This window comes from Conger conger, chromosome 12 (assembly GCF_963514075.1).
Source record: "Conger conger chromosome 12, fConCon1.1, whole genome shotgun sequence".
NCBI classification, from domain to species: Eukaryota; Metazoa; Chordata; class Actinopteri; order Anguilliformes; family Congridae; genus Conger; species Conger conger.
The window spans coordinates 1,188,880-1,206,218 of NC_083771.1; the positions used below are offsets into that span (position 1 = coordinate 1,188,880).

At 48.2% G+C, this 17,339-nt stretch overlaps 1 non-coding gene and 1 pseudogene across 1 annotated transcript; both read left to right on the plus strand.

Moving 5' to 3' along the window:
- The first annotated feature begins 4,915 nt into the window (after positions 1-4,915).
- LOC133106535 (U2 spliceosomal RNA) lies at positions 4,916-5,092 on the plus strand (annotated as a pseudogene).
- Positions 5,093-5,454: 362 nt separating this feature from the next.
- Positions 5,455-5,571, plus strand: LOC133106110 (U5 spliceosomal RNA). The gene has a single exon (XR_009704287.1). It is a non-coding gene; the product is annotated as a U5 spliceosomal RNA (small nuclear RNA).
- The last annotated feature ends 11,768 nt before the right edge of the window (positions 5,572-17,339 follow it).

Consider the following 17,339-nt stretch of genomic DNA (forward strand, 5'->3'; position numbering starts at 1 on the left):
CCCCCTGGTGGAGGGGAGGAGGAAGCGCGGCAGGAAGAGCAGCAGAGCCAGGCAGAGGAACGGGGACAGGAGCAGGGCAGTGCTGCTCCTGCCGATGCAGCGCCCCCTGGAGGAGAGGAGGAGGGAGCGCCGAGACAGGGAAGAAAGGTAGCGTCGGAGGCAGCTCCTGCAGCGGAAAAGGCGGGTGAGGAGGTGGTGGAGGAGTCGGAGCTGGAGGCCTCGACTTCATCAGTGCCGTCATCGGGAGAGGTGGGCCCCACCCCACGTCCTCGGGGCAGGAGGGGAGAGGCGACGGCAGGCAGAGCAGTGCCGGCCCCGGGCGGAGCAGAGGTGGGGGCAGGAAAGGCACCCCCAGAGGGAGCCCTTGTGGCAGGGGCAGCTGGGGCTGAGGAAGGAGGCCTGGAGGGAGGGGTGAAGCGCAGCCGCACCAGCAGGGGGGCCAAGTCCCGTCTTGATTTTGTTTTTGTTCCGGGGGGGCAGAGGGTGAAGGCGGCCAAGGTGATCCCGCTGTTTTTCTCGGATCACAGCGGGGTGGCGGTGACAGTGGGGTGGGATGCACCAGCGTTTGGGAGGGGGTGCTGGCGCATGAACGTCCAGATCCTGGAGGAGGAGGCCTTTTGTGTACGCTTCAGGGAGGCGTACCGGGGGTGGAGGAAGCTGAAGCCTTACTTTAACACGGCAACAGAGTGGTGGGAGCTGAGAAAGGCCAGAATTAAGGCTTTAGCTATATCCTACTGCCAGGGAAAGAAGAGGAAGGAGCAGAGGTACTCCCTTAAGCTCCAAAGGGAGCTAGAGGGGCTCTATGTGGGATGGAACAATGGGGGGGAGTTTGATGAGGGGAGGTGGGAGTTGTTAAAGGCAGAGCTGAGGGCTCTGCACGAGGGCAAGGCGCGCTCCCTGGCTTTTAAGAGCCAGGGAGAGAAATATGATAAAGACGAGACCTGCTCCTCGTATTTCTTTCAGAGGGTGAGGGCGATGAGGGCAAAGAGGGTGATGGAAGGGCTGAGGGGGGAGGACGGGAGGGTGCAGAGAGGAACGCAGGAGATGCTGAGGGTGGCCTCCTGTTATTACTCTCACCTTTTCGGGGAAAGAGAGGTGGACAGGAGTGCCTCTGAGAGGTTTCTGGGTCTGGTGGAGCAGAGGGTGCCGGAGGGAGTGAGGGCAGTCCTGGAGGTGCCCTTCAGCTCGGAGGAGCTCAGAAAGGCACTCTCCGGGATGAAGGGAGGGAAGGCCCCGGGGAAGGATGGGATTCCCAAGGAATTCTATTCTAAATTCTGGGAGATGGTGGGCCCAGACTTTTTGGATGTCGTGGGGGAGATATTCGAAAAGGGGGAGCTCGCCCCATCGATGGGGAGGGCCGGGTTTCAGACGCTGCTGCTGCTGAGCCTGACGAAGCAGAAGCTGTGGGGGGCTCGGGGGGAGAGGGGAGCGGTGAAGACGGGGTGGACAGGGAGGGGGGTGGTGCGGATGGTGGAGGCGGAGGTGGAGCGGCGCTTCCGATGGGAGGTGCTCAGGTGGGGTTTCCACGCCGCATGGGAGCGATGGAAGGGGGTGAGTTAGGGTTTTTTGAAGGGTTTTGTGTGTAGGGCTGTTTTTGTTTGTTTTCTTGTTTGGTTTGTATTGCTGTCATTACAGAGATTTTTCGTTTGTTTTGTGCAGGAGGTGCACCTGAGGTCCAGTGAGGACACTCAGAAATTTTCTTTTGAGTGGAAGAGGGGGCTTTCTTTTTGGAGTGTGGGAGGGGTACATTCTTCCGGGGTGGGAATTTTGTTTGGAGGGAGGGAGATCGAAATTATAGATGTGTTCTCATGGGTTCAGGGGAGGGTCCTCGTGGTTGACGGGGATTGGAGGGGAATCAAGCTGAGGTTTGTGAATGTCTACGCTCCAGCCTTGCTACAAAGGTGAAAGGGGTTTTTTTTGTCTCTGGAGCAGGTGTGTGCCACAAGCAGGTATGTAGTGATGGGGGGGGATTTTAATGTTTCTTTTGAGGCACCAGATGCTTCGGCAGCACACCTGAAAGGGGTGTTGGGGAGGTTCTCCCTGAAGGACGGGTTTAGGGAGGTGTGGCCAAGGGAACCTGGGCTTACCTGGGGGAACAGCAGGGGGGCCAGGTCCCGTCTTGATTTTGTTTTTGTTCCGGGGGGGCAGAGGGTGAAGGCGGCCAAGGTGATCCCGCTTTTTTTTTCAGATCACAGCGGGGTGGTGGTGACAGTGGGGTGGGATGCGCCAGCGTTTGGGAGAGGGTGCTGGCGCATGAATACACAGATCCTGGAGGAGGAAGCCTTTGGTGTACGCTTCAGGGAGGCGTACAGGGGGTGGAGGAAGCTGAAGCCTTTTTATAACACGGCAATAGAGTGGTGGGAGCGGACAAAGGCCAGAATTAAGGCCTTAGCTATTGCCTACTGCCAGGGAAAGAAACGGAGGGAGCAGAGGTACTCTCACCTTTTCGGGGAAAGAGAGGTGGACGGGAGTGCCTCTGAGCGGTTTCTGGGTTTGGTGGAGCAGAGGGTGCCGGAGGGAGTGAGGGCAGTCCTGGAGGTGCCCTTCAGCTCGGAGGAGCTCAGAAAGGCACTCTCCGGGATGAAGGGAGGGAAGGCCCCGGGGAAGGATGGGATTCCCAAGGAATTCTATTCTAAATTCTGGGAGATGGTGGGCCCAGACTTTTTGGATGTCGTGGGGGAGATATTCGAAAAGGGGGAGCTCGCCCCATCGATGAAGGAGGGAGTGGTGGTCATGCTGCGGAAGAAGGGCGATGAGCTTGAGCTTAAAAACTGGCGCCCGATAACACTTCTGGGCGTCGACTACAAGCTCATCGCCCGGGCACTGGCGGGTCGGCTGAGTTTGGCCATGCCGTTCCTGGTGGGGGAGGACCAGACCTGTGGGGTGGAGGGAAGATCGGTGGCATGGAACCTCCAGCTCACGCGGGACATCTTGTGCTGGGTGGAGGAGAGGAACCTGCCATTGGTGTTGGTTGCGCTGGATATGGAGAAGGCTTTCGACAGGGTCAGCCACAATTTTCTGTTTGGGGTTTTAGCACATTTGGGTTTTGGGGAGAGTTTTTTGAGGTGGCTGCAGCTGCTGTATAGGGGTGTGGGGAGTAGGGTAGGGGTTAACGGGCATTTGGGGGATATGGTGTGGCAGAGGGGGGGGGATATGGTGTGGCAGAGGGGGGGGGTAAGGCAGGGGTGCCCCTTATCACCCCTCCTCTTTGTACTATACATGGAGCCGGTGGCAGAGGCAATACGGAGAGATGGAGGGATCAAAGGGGTGCCAATGCCAGGGGCGGGGGGGGAGGCTTTGAAGGTGGCGTTATACGCCGACGACGTGTGCCTGTTTCTGGAGGGGGACAGGAGTGTGCGAAGGGCGATGGAGGTGGTGGGGGATTTTGCCAGGGGGGCGGGAGCCGTTATCAACCTGGAAAAGTCCACCATGAAATATTTAGGGGTGTGGAAGGGGAGAAAGGATAGACAGTGTGGGCTGCAGGTAAGTTCAGAGCCAGTGAAGGTTCTGGGGGTGGAGTTTGGGGAGGGGGTAAGGAGGGACGCAGTGAGGAACTGGGAGAAGAGGGTGGCGGGCGAGAAGGCCAAATTAGGCCTTTGGTCCACACGCCGGCTCACACTGTCTGGGAGGGCCCTGGTCCTAAAGGCCGACATCCTGCCCTCTTTAATTTATTTGGCCTGTGTTTTTCCGGTGCCCGTGCGGCTTAAGAGGGAGCTGGTGCGGGCGGCGTTTAAGTTTTTGTGGGGAGGCTACGAATATGTGAGGAGGGAGGTGATGTATATGGCGGTGGAGGAGGGAGGGAGGGATGTGCTTCACCTTCCCCTCAAGTTAGATGTTTTGTTTTATTGTAATTTGTGTGTTTCTTTGGTTTCCCCACAACGGCATAAGTTTCAGTATTTTGTTCGTTTTTGGTTTTCGTCTAATGTGCGGTTTTTGGTGGGGTGGGACAACAGGGTGCCGAGGGGGCAGGTGGCCCCTGCGCATTATGTGCAGGTGGGGCGCTGGGCCAAGAGGCACGAGGAGTGTGCAGACAGGGAGCTGGTGCTGCACCACAGGGCCCTGTATAAGGCCCTAAAGGAGCGGCTGAGGCCGGTGGGGGGGACAGGAGTGCCGGTGGGGCGGGAGGTGTGGGCGGCTATCCAGCCGAAAGGACTGGAGAACCGCCTGAGGGACCTGAACTGGCTGGTGGCCTACGGGAGGCTGCCGGTGAGGGACGTCCTGTACAGGCATAGGCTGACCCAGAACAGGTTCTGTCCGAGGGAGGGCTGTGGGAGGGAGGAAGAGACCGTGGCCCATGTCTTCTGGGGCTGCCCTGTTGCCCAGGAGGTGTGGCAGCTGATGGGGAGGAGGTACAGGAGCATAAGGGGGGTGACACGGGAGGGAGTGTTTTTTGGAGAGGGGTTGGGGAGGGAGAAGGGGAGGGCCGGGTGCCAGACGCTGCTGCTGCTGAGCCTGACGAAGCAGAAGCTGTGGGGGGCTCGGGGGGAGAGGGGAGCGGTGAAGACGGGGTGGACAGGGAGGGGGGTGGTGCGGATGGTGGAGGCGGAGGTGGAGCGGCGCTTCCGATGGGAGGTGCTCAGGTGGGGTTTCCACGCCGCATGGGAGCGGTGGAAGGGGGTGAGTTAGGGTTTTTGAAGGGTTTAGTGTGTAGGGCTGTTTTTGTTTGTTTTCTTGTTTGGTTTGTATTGCTGTCTCTGTTTTCTGAGATTTTTTGGTTTGAAATGCGTTTTGTATGGTGGGAATGTGTTGGGAAGGGGGAGGGGGAAAGAATGCGTTTTGGGACTTTGGGACTTGGTTGGGAAGGGGTGGGGTTTTGGGGTTTTTTTCTGTCACAGAGAGATGTAGAGAGGATTTGTGTTTTGGATTTTGTTGTACAGTGTGTGTAATGTAAAGTGATGTCGGAGCGGACAATAAAATAATTTAAATACAAAAAAAAAAATCAGTTCTTATCAGTTTAATATCTGATACGTCCCCTATCAGGGGACTATATATTAAACGGATTTTTGGCACAGGGAGTCGGAGAAGGAGCTTGCTCCGTCCGCTTCAAGCATCGACCCGTTATTGCAGTGCGTTCGGGAACGGTGCGCCTCTCCAAGTTTTGTGCAGAAAAAGGTTGTGTTTTGTTGTCCTTTACTAGATGGGTGGGTTGCCCTGTTCTTCCCCCTTTTTGTTTGTTTGTTTGTTTGTTTTTTTGTATGTATGTATGTATGTAAATTGTGTTGTAGATAGGCTGAATATGTGCCCTTGTTGTAAGTGTGCTTGCCTCTGTTTTTTAGCAAAACGATGTAGTAGTTTTGTGTGTGGGACGTAACCGTTTGTTATTGCGCTGTCTCGCTTTTCCCACCTTCCCTCTCGGATTGTCTGTCCGGCCGGCTGGCAGCAGTGGCAACCCCGGGTCAGTGGGAGTGGCTGGGAAGGGGGCCGGAGGCGCCTGGTGCGCTGAAAGGTCACATTTCGCTCGGGTTTCTCTTCAGCACGCACAAATCTTTCGCCTTTTATTAAAGATTTCCGTGGAGAGGAACGCACCTGAGTTTGTGCTATTTTTGGATGCTCCGTCCACAGGACGGGGCAGCTTCGAACGGTTTAAGGACAGACGGCAATGTGCGACAGGTATGCGGGTTGCTTGCGAGTCGCCGATGAGCCGAGCCGACTTGCTCGTTTCTGGCTTATCGCCTGCTTGCCGTGTGCGGTCCATGCCCCGCTCGCTAAATAGCTTTGGTCGCTGCCTAGAGAGCAGCTATTCAGTAAGTAACTCGGTAGTAAGTACGTAATAGTGTACTTGGTATGTGTCCAGTGTTTTTGGCGGCTGTGCGTGCCAGTGGAGGACAGTGTATCTTGGTGGGAGGAGCAAGCTGAGTCCGGCCAGTCAGTGCGTGCGCAGGGTTCTTGGGAAGGCGGGGAGGGGGGCCGGCCCCTGGGCCAGGTGGCATCTGCCCCGAGCGCGGTCCGGGGCCACCGGGAGGGCGCCGTCGGCAGGGGCCAGTTTGCGGTTATCGCTTCTCGGCCTTTTGGCTAAGATAGGCGGTCGAATCGTTGGTTGGTGGGAGAGGAGTCTTGTCGTGCTCAAAAAAAAGTAAGTAAATAATAGTTGTCCTTTTTGTTGCTGTGTTGCTTGTGTCCTTTTTTTTTGTGTGTGTAGGTTGTGTTAAGAGCCCAACCGGAGAGGAGTGAGGGGGTCCTCCGGGAGGGTAAGGCCCTTTTTGGGCGTGCTTTTCTTTGTTTCTTGGTTTGTTGGAGGTCTGTGTAGAATTGTTTGTAGTGTGGTGAAATTTGTGTGGTGGCGTATCCGGGATGGTGGCTGCTAGGGTCGGCGCCCGGAGGCACTGCTGTGTGCGTTTCTCCCTGAAGGAGAAGGAAGGGAAGCTCCTGGAGATGTCCCGTTTGGACTTCTCCAGGAAGCTGCTCATGGGAGCATTAAAGTTTGTGCCGGGAGACATAAACTGTTTGGTTGTGCTCCCGAGGGGTCGGGGCTTTGATGTAAGCTTCCGCACCCCTCAGCTGTTGGGTTCCTTCCTGAACTCAATTGAAAACATTAAGGAGAGCTTCTCAATGTTCGACATTGAGAGGCTCACAGATGACTCGGTAAAATACATCGTTTTTAAGATGTATAATGAGACGGTGGAGTCGGAAGACCTGGTGGCCTGGCTAAGGAACTACTGCCTGGTGAGGGGGCCAGCCCAGAAAATAATGGATGTGGATGGGATTTGGACTGGGAGTTGGAAGGTCCCGGTAAAATTGGTGGAGGACAAGAATGGATATGGGGGGTTAAGACATCTGCCCTCCCTTATTGTTCTGGGGGAGAACAGGGGGCTGGTCTTCTACCAAGGCCAGCCAAAACTCTGCAGGAAGTGTGGGGCCTATGGCCATCTGGCAGAGGCCTGCCAGGTCATTTTTTGTAACAGGTGCAGGGAGGTGGGGCACCTCGCGGCTGAGTGCGTGAATGGAATCAGGTGCAATCTCTGCAGGTCTTCAGACCACCTGTTCAGAGATTGCCCTGATTCCTACGCGAACAGGGCCAAGCAGGCGAGGGCTGACGCCCGGGAGAGGCAGCGGGAGGAGGGGGAGGCCATGAGGAAGGAGCAGGAGGAGAAGCAAGAGGAAGCCCCCTATATCTCCGAGACTGAACCATCGTCATCTGCTGGGTCACCAGCAGGTGGCAGTGGGGTTTTAAAGTGATGGTGAGTATGGCATTTCTTTTAACTTTGTGGTGGTTTTAATTTCTTCTGCCTGTTCTACCCCTAATCTTTAATTTTGACACAATGGCTTCCCAGCACATGCCCCTCACGGTGGCAACCATTAATGTATGCAGCGTGAGGACATTAAAGCGGGCAAGATCTGTGTTGTGTGCTTTGGAAAGTGTGCAAGCGGATGTGATTTGCCTACAGGAGTGTGGGCTGCCATATCGCTCCTCCTACAGGATGTGGGAGGACCTATGGCAGCAGGGGCCGTCTCTCTGGAGCGGCTCCCACTCCAATCGGGCGGATGGTGTGGCAGTGCTGGTGAAGAACAGAAACATTGAGGTGAAGGGGAGCACAGTGGTGAGAACAGGCAGAGTTTTATCAGTATCTCTCTCTTTTAATGAAATGACTTTTAACCTCTGAAATATTTATTGCCCCCAGGGGAAGCAGGAGCGCTGGGAGCTCCTTCAGGAGCTTCCTCCATATCTTTTAGGGCGAGCTCCTCTGCTATTGCTTGGGGATTTTAATTGTGTTTTAAACAGGGCGGGGAGGAGGGGAGTAGGGGAGGATTTTAAAATGGATAAGACATCCTTTTATTTGAAGAATTTAATCAATGATTTTAAACTCACAGATATTTATTCTGCTCTTAACCCGGGGCAGGAGGGTTTTACCTGGCGCACGAGTGATGGATCCCGAGCATCGAGGATTGACTTCCTCTTTGCCAGGGGTTTTGCTGGTCTGGCATCATCTCTGAGCCCGGTATTCTACTCAGACCATTCCCTGCTGTGCTGCTCCCTGGCTGTGAAGTCAGGTGTAGCAGTCGGCAGGGGAATATGGAAACTGAACTGCCGGTTGTTGGAGGACCCGGCCGTAGTGATGGCCTTTAATGAAGTATATGAAGAATGGCGGACCCTCCAATGTTTTTATGAGACCCGGGCTGAGTGGTGGGAGTGGGTAAAAAAAACAAGTAAAGGGATTTTTTTATTAAACAGGGGAGGGAGAAAAAAGCAAAGGAGAGGAGGGTGTGGGTGGGACTACAAAAAAGATTAAATAGATATGGGAATTTAATAAATATGGGGTTTGCTTTTGATAAAGAATATGAAGAGGTGAAAAAAGAGATGGAGATTTTAACAGAAAAGAAATGCCAAAGCATCATTTTTAGGAGTAGAGAAAAGGAGATTGAGGAAGGAGAAAGATGTTCGAGATATTTTTTTAAGAAGATTTTATCAAGAAGTATTTTAATGAAGGGTCTGAGGGGGGAGAATGGAGTTTTAAATACAGATACCGATGGCATGCTGAGGGTGGTGGAGGAGTTTTATGGTAATTTATTTAGGGAAAAGGAGGTAGAGGAGGAAAGGATGGGGGAGGTGCTAAATTTTATAGAGGGGGTGGTGGAGGATAGAGGCATTTTGGAAGGAGGAATTGGGAGGGAAGAGCTAATATGCAGTTGTAAGTCTTTTAAAAAAGGCAAAGCATGGGAATTCTACAAAATTTTTTGGTATTTATTGGAATCAGACCTTTTAAATATTTCTAATGAATTTGAAAATCTTAAAATGTTGCCCAAGAGTTTTAGAGAGGGGGTGGTCACTTTAATTTTTAAAAAAGAGGACAGGTTGGATATTAAGAATTGGCGTCCGATCACCCTTTTAAATTTTGATTTTAAGCTCTTGAGCAAGATTTTAACCCTGAGGATGAGGACTGTTTTACAAATAAAAAAAGGTCAGGGTAAATGGTCATGGTGGGAATTTTAACAAAATTACAAATCTTTTATTGTATGTAAATATATGATTTTATTGTCATGTAATCTTGTTATTTATGAATTGTTATTTATTCCTGTGTATGACATGCCCATGCAAAGAAAATGGATTGTCCTTTTAATGTATTGATACAATAAAACCTTTTAAAAACAAACAAAATCTGTTCTTAGTCTTATTTCGCTCGGGTTTCTCTTCAGCACGAATCAACCTGTTGGGTTTTAGGCTGTTTCTGAGAGGCTTCTTAGAGCTTTGTGTCCCTTCTCTCTCTCTCTTTTTTCCCTCCCTTTCCTGGCTCCTTTGCCCCTTCTTTTACCACCTGGTTTTTTCCTCCTAACCTGACAGGTTTCGTTCCCAGGACGTGGCTTGACCACAGCTGGTGCAAGCTCACAGTTCACGGACCCCCCTGGAACAGCTGTACCTGGAGCGAGGAGAGTGTACCAGTGGCCTGACCGCGGCCCTCTCTGACCTCCAGGTACCCCAGGGCCTGTTGGGAGGAAACAACCAACCAGGTGGCTGGAGAGAGGAGCAACAACAAAGGGGGTACTAAATGGAAATTAAGCAGTCATACTTGTACTTTTCAAATTCCCCCCTTACACCAATCAAACAAACAGATGGAAGCTTCCACTAACCCCACTCCAGAAATCCCCCCAGCTTTGAGGTAGAGCCCCTGTCTGATATGGAAAACAAAGTGGTCACTGCAGTTTTATAATGAAGCTGTGCAGGATGTGGTTAGGCAGGTACGGCATTGTTAAATCCAGATCTTGGAGGGTCCTGGATGAGGACAGAGTCTGGACCGGGGCCAGGAAATGGCTGGTCTAGCTCAAGCCCGACCCCTCTGCAGTCGGGGGGGTATGTCACATCCCCAGCACCATCACGCTTATTACGGCATGCCCAAGCTGTGCAAGCTTGCCCACTCCCACCCCTTCAAACACTGAGCACAATACAACACCTTCCCTGCAGAACAAACTCCGGAACCCAACACCAAAGCCACTCAATCTTTAATTATCACCGTTAAGGAGGAGCCTGACTCCGACACACCCATCATGGTGGAGGGGTCAGACTCCTCAACCACTAATTCTGAAGACACCATAACACCTTGGCAAAAGGCTAAATCAAAAAGGGGCAAAAGATTAAGATCCAACTGAAGCAGCACCCCAGAAACTCCCCACCCAGCAATAGCGTGCCACGTGAAACAAGCCAAAAGAACAGTTCCACTCAACCCCAAGGAAACCCCAAAAACCTCCCTCTTTGCCCAAACAAACCAGCTCCACCTCCATCAAAGTACAACCAAACGGGCCACTATTTCTCCAACATTTTAAATTTTTATTATTCTTTATTTTTAAAATGTTTTCCTTTTAATGGGGCATGAAATGCCTTTTCGACTTTGATTGCCTACCCCGTATGTACCTTTGCCCTTTAATTTCCTGGATTTTGACCTCATTGCTTTTTCAACTTTCCTTTTGCATCTCATTTTGGCTTGGTTGTCTTGTGATCTCTTGGCTTTGGACTGTAAAACTATGTTTTGGAATATCCCTTGGTCTGCATCTGGGTTCTCAGGGTTGTACATAACACATATGCAAGTTTTGTTCAGCACAAATTCTGACCCATCTCATCCATATTGACACGGGGTGATGATTATTCTCTGGCAGGGGAGGGGCGATGCCCTGAGCAAGACCGCCTACTGTAAAGCTTGATAATTACACAGTGGAGCATAGGCTTAGTCACTTCTTCATTACTGAAAATGGCACGAATGACTGGACTTCAGGTGCTGTATGCCTTGTGGAAGAAGCAAAACAACTCATCAGGTATCGACAGTGACAAAGAGCAGTGTCATTCTGAACAGCAAAAGGAACCAGCTGAGAAACAACTTCATGAGTAAATGCATTTCCTGCATGTGGACTGCAACTTCTCCAACTTTGAATATAAAGTAATATGCACATTTATAAATTACCACACTCTCACCATTGAATCTCAAATTAATACATACAATGGGAGCAATAATTATTTGATCCCTTGCTGATTTTGTAGGTTTGCCCACTTACAAAGAATGGAACTGTGTAGAATTTTAATCATAGGTACATTTTAACATAGAGAGACAGAATATCACAAAATAAACCACAATAACATATACATTTTATAAATTTCATATGAAATAAGTATTTGATCCATAGAACAATAGGACTTAATACTTGGTGGAGAAACCTTTGTTGGCAAGCACAGAGGTCAGACGTTTGTTGTAGTTTTTCATCAGGTTTGCACAGATCTTGGGGAGGGATTTTGGTCTTTGCTCTTTGCAGATCCTCTCCAAATCCTTAAGGTTAAGGTTCCGAGGCTGTCGCTTGGCAACTCAAAGCTTCAGCTCCCTCCACAGATTTGATGGGATTTAGGTCTGGAGACTGGCTAGGCCACTCCAGGACCTTAACATGCTTCTTTTTGAGCCACTCCTTTGTTGCCTTGGCCGTATGTTTTGGGTCATTGTCACGTTGGAAGACCCATCCACAACCCATTTTCAGTGCTCTCACTGAGGGAAGGAGGTTGTTGCCCAAAATTTCCTGGTACATGGCCCCATTCATCCTCCCCTCGATACGGTGAAGTCGTCCTGTCCCCTTAGCTGAGAAACACCCCCAAAGCATAAGGTTTCCACCTCCATGCTTCACAGTGGGGATGGTGTTCTTGGGGTTGTACTCAGCATTTCTCTTCCTCCAAACACGGCGAGTCGAGTTGATGCCAAATAGCTCTATTTTGGTCTCATCTGACCACATCACCTTCTCCCAAGCCTCCTCTGGATCATCCAGGTGTTCTTTGGCAAACTTCAGATGGGCCTGTACATGTGCCTTCTTCAGCAGAGGAACCTTGCGCGCGCAGCAGGATTTTAATCCTTCACAGTGTAGTGTGTTACTGACGGTTCTCTTCATGACTGTGGTCCCAACTGCCTTCAGGTCATTAACAAGCTCCTCCTGTGTAGTACTGGGCTGATCCCTGACCTCTCTCATGATCATTGATATCCCACGAGGCGAGATCTTGCGTGGAGCCCCAGACCGAGGGAGATTGGCGGTGAGTTTGTGTTTCTTCCATTTTCTAATAATTGCTCCAACAGTTGTTAAACAAGCAGCTTGGTGAGAAGTTATTTTCTTGTAGCCCATCCCAGCCTTCTGCAGGTCTACAATTTTGTTCCTGATGTCCTTAGACAGCTCCTTTGTCTTGGCCATGGTGGAAACGTTGGAATCTGATTGTGTGGACAGGTGTCTTTTATACAGCAACATAACGATGTAGCGAGTTGACACAGGTGTTTTGGGTAATGAGTTGAGATTAGGAGTGCTTCTTAATGGAAAACTAACTGGTCTGTGGGAGCCAGAATTATTGCTGATTGGTAGGGGATCAAATATTTATTTCATGCAAAAATACGGTAATACATTTTTGAAAAGTATGATGTTGTTATTGTGGATTATTTTGTGATATTCTGTCTCTCAATGTTAAAATGCACCTATGATTAAAATTCTACTAACTGGGGACCAGTCTCGTGTGAGGCAAATGCGATAACCATGATACTTTTGAAACCACATGGCAGCAAGGCATCATATTAGTTGCATTTAATTAAAAGTTCTGAAAATTGCACAATGATTTTGTGTTGAAGCATGTTTTCCTGCTATAAGGGAGTGGGGATGGAGGAACAGACACAACCGAAAAGGGAACCTTCACAGTTAACCACAGGACATTTGATAACCACCAATAGAATCTAGGGGAACCACAAGAGGAGAAAGGGAAAATGGTAAGAGTCCATTTAGACTTAGGCACTTCCAAACACAGTTTCTATAGAATAAGTGGAGAGCTTTAGAAGGAGAGAGGATATTCGAGAAAATTGATAGAGCCACCTGAATACAGAGTAACACAGCTTAGGAAGAGAACCTGAACAGGGCATAATCAGACAAAATCCTAATCTTTATCCTAAAACAAGAGAAATGCTGAATGTCTTTTAAAATATCTGTGCTGCTGGGCATTGGCTCAGTGTCTGAAGCAAAATGAAACACACAAACCCAGAATGGAGGGAAAATGAGGCTTAAATAGAGTAGGCCCTGCCTACCAATAATGGATAACTGGTTTGGTAATTAGACTGCACCTGGTTACCAATTAACCAAGGCAGCAATCTGCACACGTGAGCCAAAAAAAGGTACTGGCTGGAAAATGAGTTGGGAAACCCTGACAGCGGCAAAAGGAAATCTCAGATCCTGAGTTTGATGTGTAGTTTCTGCAGTGGAGTGGCTATCACGTTTCCCAAGAAAACAAAAGGTCCTCAGTTTAAAGTTGAGCAAGAACTACCAAAGCACACTTGTGATGAACCAGGATTTGTGGGTGTGGGTGACATGAATTTATGGATTAACAAATTCTTCTAGCATGAAGTACAAAGACTAATTGTCTGGAGATAAGTTCAAACCTTTCAGATATCAACGTTGAGCCACAAATATAAGTTTTAGGCACGACACTGCAGAAACTACACATCAAGCTCATTATCTGAGATTTCCTTTTGCAGGAAAACATGTAAAAAGAATGGGCACTTTTTGTAACTAAGTATTAAAATAAATTATTATTATATCTTGCTGGCATATGGTTCCTTGTGTATTGTGCTTATTACATTAGCCTCAAAAGACAAAGGTCCCCAAACTGGGCAGAAACATGGCTTTTGGGATTGCAACGAGAAACAAAGCGCATGTCTGGAATATCAAATTGCATAAAATTTCTCTCTGTGGCTCAACGTTGATGTAAAAAAATTTCAAACATTGGTCTCTACCTGAACCTATCTATGAATCTGACAATTATCCTGAGAACATTATGCCAGAAGAACCATCTTCTAAATCCATAAATTCATGTCACGCACACCCACAAATCCTTGTTCATCGCAGGTGTGCTAAAGCAGTGCTTATAGTGAAAAAGCTGTTTCTGCTCTGTCTCAAACCAAGGCGTTCTTGGCAAACATGATAGCCACTACACTGCAAAAACTTCACATCAAGCTCAATACCGGAGTTATTTTGGCAGGAAAACGTGCTTCAACACAAAAAGATTGTGCAATTTTCATGACTTATATGAATTACTTTGAATGCTATCTTGCTGCCATGCGGTTTCGGTTGTGTCGTGCTTATAACGTGAGCTTCTCAAGCAAAAGGTCCCCAGTTTAAAGCCAAGCAGAAACATGGAATTTGGGACACAGTCCATGTCTGGAATATCAATTGCGTAAAACTTCTCTCTGTGGCTCAACGTCGATATCAGAAAAGTTCAAACATCGATCTGTACTTGAACCTATCTCCTGACAATTAGCCCGAGTAATTTATGCCAGAAGAGCTACGTTGTTAATCCAAAAGATCACTTGACCCAAGAATCCTTAGTTATCTCAAGTGTGCTTGGCCAATGTGAAAGCTGTTTCTGCTCGGTTTTGAACCGAGAACCTTTAGCGTTCTTGGCAAACATGATAGCCACTAGCTTGCAGGGAAACGTGCTTCAACACAATTTTTTTTTGTTGCAATTTTCATAACTTAGTATTAAAAGCAATTCATATGAAACCTTGCTGGCATGCGGTTTCGGTTGTGTAGTGTTTATCGCGTTAGCCTCACAAGCAGATACTTGGCTTTTGGGATCGCAACGTGGAACTCAGCACATGTCTGGATATCAGATTGCTAAAAAAACTCATCACTGTGGCTCACGGTTAATGTCAGAAAATTTCAAACATTAGTCTCTACGTGAACCAACCCATCTATCTCCTGACAATTAGCCTGAGTACATTATGCCCGAAGAACCATCTTGTTAATCCATAAATTGACGTCACCCACACCCACAAATCCTTGTTCATCGCAATGTGCTTTGGCAGTGTTTACAGTGGAAAAAGCTGTTTCTGCTTCATTTCAAACCGAGGACTTTTGTAGTTCTTGGCCAACATGACAGCCACTAGCCTGCAGAAACTACACATCAAACTCATTATCTGAGATTTCATTTTGTAGGAAAACGTGCTTCAACACAAAAAGATTGTGCAATTTTCATGACTTAGTATTAAAAGCAGTTAGTATGATACCTTGCTGCCATGTGGTTTTGGTTGTGTAGTGGTTATCACATTAGCCTCACACGCGACAGGTCCCTGCTTACAAACTGGGCAGAAACATGGCTTTTGAGTTTGCAACGAGGAACACAGCGCATGTCTGGAGTATCAAATTGCGTAAAATGTCTCTCTGAGGCTCAAGATTGACATCAGAAAAGTTCAAACATTGGTCTCTACTGGAATCTATCTATGATCTGACAATTAGCCTGAGTACATTATGCCCAAAGAACCATCTTGTTAATCCATGAATTGAAGTCACCCACACCCACAAATCCTTGTTCATCGCAATGTGCTTTGGCAGTGCTAACAGTGGAAAAAAGCTGTTTCTGCTCGGTTTTGAACCAAGAACCTTTAGCGTTCTTGACAAACATGATAGCCACTACACTGTAGAAACGTCACATCAAGCTCAATACCGGAGTTATTTTGGCAGGAAAACATGCTTCAACACAAAGAAATTGTGCAATTTTCATGACTGAGCATTCAAAGCAATTAATATATTTTGCTGCCATGCGGTTTCGGTTGTGTCGTGCTTATAACGTGAGCTTCTCACGCAAAAGGTCCCCAGTTTAAAGCCAAGCAGAAACATGGAATTTGGGACTGCACCAAGCAACACAGTCCATGTCTGGAATATCAATTGCGTAAAACTTCTCTCTGTGGCTCAACGTCGATATCAGAAAAGTTCAAACATCGATCTGCACTTGAACCTATCTCCTGACAATTAGCCCGAGTAATTTATGCCAGAAGAGCTACGTTGTTAATCCAAAAGATCACTTGACCCATGAATCCTTAGTTATCTCAAGTGTGCTTGGCCAATGTGAAAGCTGTTTCTGCTCGGTTTTGAACCAAGAACCTTTAGCGTTCTTGGCAAACATGATAGCCACTAGCTTGCAGGGAAACGTGCTTCAACACAATTTTTTTTTGTTGCAATTTTCATAACTTAGTATTAAAAGCAATTCGTATGAAACCTTGCTGGCATGCGGTTTCGGTTGTGTAGTGTTTATCGCGTTAGCCTCACAAGCAGATACTTGGCTTTTGGGATCGCAACGTGGAACTCAGCACATGTCTGGATATCAAATAGCTAAAAAAAACTAATCACTGTGGCTCACGGTTAATGTCAGAAAATTTCAAACATTAGTCTCTACGTGAACCAACCCATCTATCTCCTGACAATTAGCCTGAGTACATTATGCCCGAAGAACCATCTTGTTAATCCATAAATTGACGTCACCCACACCCACAAATCCTTGTTCATCGCAATGTGCTTTGGCAGTGTTTACAGTGGAAAAAGCTGTTTCTGCTTCATTTCAAACCGAGGACTTTTGTCGTTCTTGGCAAACATGACAGCCACTAGCCTGCAGAAACTACACATCAAACTCATTATCTGAGAATTCATTTTGCAGGAAAACGTGCTTCAACACAAAAAGATTGTGCAATTTTCATGACTTAGTATTAAAAGCAGTTAGTATGATACCTTGCTGCCATGTGGTTTCGGTTGCGTAGTGGTTATCACATTAGCCTCACACATGAGAGGTCCCTGCTTACAAACTGGGCAGAAACATGGCTTTTGAGTTTGCAAGGAGGAACACAGCGCATGTCTGGAGTATCAAATTGCGTAAAACATCTCTCTGTGGCTCAACATTGACATCAGAAAAGTTCAAACATTGGTCTCTACTGGAATCTATCTATGATCTGACAATTAGCCTGAGTACATTATGCCCAAAGAACCATCTTGTTAATCCATGAATTGAAGTCACCCACACCCACAAATCCTTGTTCATCGCAATGTGCTTTGGCAGTGCTAACAGTGGAAAAAGCTGTTTCTGCTCGGTTTTGAACCAAGAACCTTTAGCGTTCTTGACAAACATGATAGCCACTACACTGCAGAAACGTCACATCAAGCTCAATACCGGAGTTATTTTGGCAGGAAAACGTGCTTCAACACAAAAAGATTGTGCAATTTTCATGACTTATATGAATTACTTTGAATGCTATCTTGCTGCCATGCGGTTTCGGTTGTGTCGTGCTTATAACGTGAGCTTCTCACGCAAAAGGTCCCCAGTTTTAAACATCGATCTGTACTTGAACCTATCTCCTGACAATTAGCCCGAGTAATTTATGCCAGAAGAGCTACGTTGTTAATCCAAAAGATCACTTGACCCATGAATCCTTAGTTATCTCAAGTGTGCTTGGCCAATGTGAAAGCTGTTTCTGCTCGGTTTTGAACCGAGAACCTTTAGCGTTCTTGGCAAACATGATAGCCACTAGCTAGCAGGGAAACGTGCTTCAACACTATTTTTTTTGTTGCAATTTTCATAATTTAGT